The sequence below is a fragment of the Schistocerca serialis genome, chromosome 10, assembly GCF_023864345.2.
Source record: "Schistocerca serialis cubense isolate TAMUIC-IGC-003099 chromosome 10, iqSchSeri2.2, whole genome shotgun sequence".
NCBI lineage: Eukaryota > Metazoa > Arthropoda > Insecta > Orthoptera > Acrididae > Schistocerca > Schistocerca serialis.
This window is the reverse complement of record NC_064647.1, coordinates 150311535-150316425: the sequence shown is the minus strand read 5'-3', so window position 1 is coordinate 150316425 and position 4891 is coordinate 150311535. Positions and strand designations below refer to the sequence as shown.

Genomic DNA, 4891 nt, shown 5'->3' with positions numbered 1-4891 from the left:
CACACGACAAACACACAAGAACAAAACACACCACGACTACAACACATACCACGACGTGCAAACACAAACACAAGCTATTTTCATGGTAAACCACAGCAACATTATCGCAATGACTCGCCATCTGAACATTGCAGTAATTACAGTGGAACAAATCCATATCATAATGCAAAGGAAGAAGAAAGCTTAATAGAACACAGGCAGTTTCAGACTTTTATCCCAGGAAAACGAACCATTCATCCGGTGATTTTTCTTAAATCTTTTAGTAACGCATTTCCACGCACTTGGAGTGACTGGAAAAAGATTTCATATATTGTCGGTTATATCCAAGGCGATGCAGCTGTCTGGGCATACAGTCAAGCTGACGTATGTACCACGTAGTGAGTTTGAGCGTGCCTTTGTGAACAAATTCTGGTCGCAATCCGTCCAGGAGCGACTCAGATGACAAATTTTAGAACCTGAAACTTTTAACAGTAAAAATGGTAACTTACGCAGATATTTTGAAAAATACTTGAACATGGGACATTTTTTGGACGAACCAGTCGCAACACGTGATATACTCCGTGCGTTGAAGGCCAAATTGCCTTTCAACATTAAAGAAAAACTCTTACATATTCCGGATGACGATCCAGATTATTTTTTAACGGCTTTAGATTCGGTTGACATGTTACTAGAAGATCAGCGCTTCGCGCGGCAAAACAGCAGCCACAATGTTTATACTAGTGGTATGCAAAACATGCAGGCTTGCCAACTCAATTCTGGCGCGCCCACAGTTGGATACGCGGTACAGCAAAAACAGCAAACTCACATGCCGTCTCAATACGGAAATCAAAATCAACACGCGTATTCCAATACAAACAACAGTTACAACAGTAATAACACTTCATGCGGCAATCCATACAAAAGGCACCGCGGTAATAACAACAACGGTAACAACGGATACAAATGTAACAACAAAAACGCAAACAGAAATAGAAATAATAATAACTACGAGCCAAAACAGCATCAAGGCTGGACTGGTAGCGATCAATACTTTCATTCAAACACTGCTATACCACAGCAGCCACCAGGACAAAATTGGAGCATACCTTACGACCGACAGGTAAGTCATAATGCGCAACAGCAACAACTGCAAAAGTTTGGAGATCACAACAGGCAATATCCGAATGTGAATATAATAGAAGTGACACCTGATACACAACCTCAATCTCTGTCAGTACCTAATACAAATGCTAACCCAACAAACTGGAAACAGTCACTTCTATGCCCCGGGTCGTGGCTGAAGAATTCTTGGGGGGCGACTTCAATGTTAATCAGTTATTTGACACCACCATTGAACAACAAAATATTGATTTGCCTAATAATTCTAAACAAAAACTACCTGTTTTATTTATAAGATACAACCACAATGACAATATATCAGATGAACTTTTGCAAGACAGTACACAATGTCGTTAAAACACAAATGAAATTGTTTTAGCCTCTACTACTGGTGTAGTAGGTGGGATTCCAACTACTATTATCTTAGATACAGGTGCAGCTGTGAGCGTTTTGTTTTTTTAATTTCTATAAAAAGATGTGTGAATTGGAGCCTGTGCCTGAGTTTCCCGCCCAAAACTGTAAAATAACTACTGCTCTAGGTAATAAGTCATGTAGGGTTAAGAAGCAAGTTTTTGTAAACATTAAAATAGGTAATGGAACCGTACAATGGCCATTCCTGGTTGTACAAAACCTTGTGACAAATTGCATATTAGGATTAGATATTATGAGCGAGAAGGACTGCATTATAGACTTCTCCAAAGGTAAATGTATTTTAAATGATAAAGGCAGTGTAATTATTATTGATTTGGACAGGAGAACTCTAAAGCATGACAAACGCTGTACAGGGTACAGGGTTCAGTTAGTACTTGACAGTGACATTCAAGACATGCAAACACACTCATCTGACACAGAGCTAATGGACTTGAAAACATTGCTTGATCATAAGATAAATGAAGCTACAGCTCTCAGTGTACATGAACGTATGAAACTACAGGAAGTGTTATCCAAATATTTACAAGTTTTTACCAAACGATTAGGTGTTATCAACACGTATGTGTACAAGATTGAAGTTAAGCCTCACAAGATCTTCTACCGCAACACATATAACGTACCGTTATCTCAACGACCTGCTGTGTGGCAAGAACTAAAACAAATGTTAGACTGGAAGGTCATTGAACCATTCACCTCACCTTACTGTAGTCCTCTACTTGTTGTCAAAAAACCAAATGGTAGCATTAGGCTAGTGTTAGACGCACGAGCAATTAATGAAATAATTTTACCGGTTCACACAAAACCCGAAAATTTAGAAGAGCAATTACAGAAATTTCTAGATGCAAAATATTTTTCCACAATAGATCTCGCTAATTCATTTTGGCAAGTAGGTATCACTCCTGATTCTCAGAAATATACTGCATTTATGCTCGGGGGGGCGAACCTATCAGTTTTGTGTTCTACCCTTCGGATTTAATGTCAGTTCTGGGGTATTCATTACAGCCCTGGATACCGTGCTTGGCGATGATTTAGTTGAGACAGTCACACACTATGTAGATGATATACTGATAGCTACACAGTCTTGGAATGAACACGTTGACACAGTTCAAAGAATTTTAGAAAAATTTGCACAAGCTGGAGTCACAGCCAATCTTAGAAAATCAAAATTTGGTTGCAGTGAGATAAAATATTTAGGACATATCATTAATTCACAGGGCATACGTCCTGATCCCAGTAAATTAGATGCTATCAGAAACTTTCCTAGCCCTCGAACAAAAAAGCAGTTAAAATCATTCCTTGGGCTATGTTCATTTTTCAGGAGTTTTTTACCACAACCACTTTTGAACAGTAAACATCTGTTAAATCTACTCAGAAAGAATCAAGTTTGGATCTGGTCGGAACAGTGCCAGAATGACTTTAATACAATTAAACATGCTTTAGTGAATGCAAACATATTGAGCCATCCAGATTTCAATTTAGATTTTTGTATGACTTGTGACGCTTCATGTACTGGCTTGGGCTGTTGCTTATTTCAAGTTGTAAAGAATAAAGAAAAGGAACAGATAAGAATTATTGGGTTTGCAAGTCGTACTCTAACTGAATGTGAGCGTACATACTCCACTACTGAGTTAGAAACACTTTCCATAGTCTGGGCATTCAAGAAATTCAATTATTATTTATTTTGCAAACATACAGTAATTTATACCGATCACCAGGCCCTGGCATTTTTGTTAACTTGTAAACTTGCACATCCTAGATTATCACGATGGGCAGTTACTCTTCAGAACTACTCTTTTGAAATTAAGTACTTAAAAGGTAAGAACAACACCATTGCCGACGCTTTGTCTAGACTTCCACAAGGTATGAATGAAACTAACAGTGACTTAGAAAATATAAATGACTACAGGATTCTCTTAATGCAAGACAAGCAGTGTCACCAATATTATATTTATATGTGCAGAAACATGGCTAAATTACAAAAATCTGATCCTCACTGGTATAAGATAATAACATTACTGGTAGAAAAACACAATCATCCTTTGACTAAGTATTACAAGTTACACAATGATGTGTTATTTTATCGCCGACATCCAAATGCTACTAACTGGTGTGTATGCATTCCCATAGAGCCTGAACGTAATTTGATTTGGCACACACACTTAGTTTGGGGTCATTATGGGACGAAAAAGTGTTTGGCAAAGCTCAGCACATACTGTTATTTTAGCAATATGAGAAGAAAAATTTACAGGGAACTGAAAACATGTGTCATATGTCAAAAATCAAAACCTCAGAATTTATCCACAAAAACAGATTTACATTGTATTTTAACTATATATGACGGTAGTATCTGTTCCCGAAAGAACAGATACCGTGGATGACCATGCAGCTTTGCTAGAAATGAAATGATAATTAAATAGACACCCTAGCTGCAAGCAGGCGTTGATACACTTCATTGGGGACAGGTTGAAAATGTGTGCCTCGACCGGGACTCGAACCCGGGATCTCCTGCTTACATGGCAGACGCTCTATCCATCTGAGCCACCGCGGGCACAGAAGATAGTGCGTCTGTAGGGACTTATCCCTTGCACGCTCCCCGTGAGATCCACATTCCCAACATGTCCACAACACTACATTCGTAGTGCGCCTAATAGATGTTTGCCCATATATAGTTAAAAATATGGGTTCCCGGCCTTTGACCTTCTTGTGCGAACGCACACGCTATGCCCGAACTCGTACGGGACTTGGTAGATTAATCTGCCACGAGTAATGAGTATGATGGGCAAACGATCACATTCACCCTTAGACAATGAACTTAGTGACTTGGCTCCTTCGGCTGCTCTAACACACTTTCTCTCTTTCTCCCTTTCTCTCTTTCTCTCTCTCTCTCTCTCTCACATACACACACAAACACACACACACACACACACACACACACACACACACACACAAGTACACACATAGACACACAACACACACTCGAGCGAGAGCGTGTACCGTTGTTCACATTCACCAACCTCTGCATTTTTGCCTATACATAACTAGTGTGTGCCAGTATTGACATGGCGTACTGTTCTGACATTTATACACTACTGGCCATTAAAATTGCTACACCACAAAGATGACGTGCTACAGACCCGAAATTTAACCGACAGGAAGAAGATGCTGTGATATGCAAATGATTAGCTTTTCAGAATTCATACAAGTTTGGCGCCGATGGCGACACCTACAACGTGCTGACATGACGAAAGTTTGTAACCGATTTCTCATTCACAAACAGCAGTTGACCGGCGTTGCGTGGTGAAACGTTGTTGTGATGCCTCGTGTAAGGAGGAGAAATCCCTTAAAATCGGGTTTCCGACTT

At 39.5% G+C, this 4891-nt stretch overlaps 1 non-coding gene across 1 annotated transcript; it reads right to left on the bottom strand.

The window, feature by feature from the left end:
- Nucleotides 1-4004: 4004 nt before the first annotated feature.
- Trnat-ugu (transfer RNA threonine (anticodon UGU)) lies at nucleotides 4005-4079 on the bottom strand. The gene has a single exon. It is a non-coding gene; the product is annotated as a tRNA-Thr (tRNA).
- Between the last annotated feature and the right edge of the window lie 812 nt (nucleotides 4080-4891).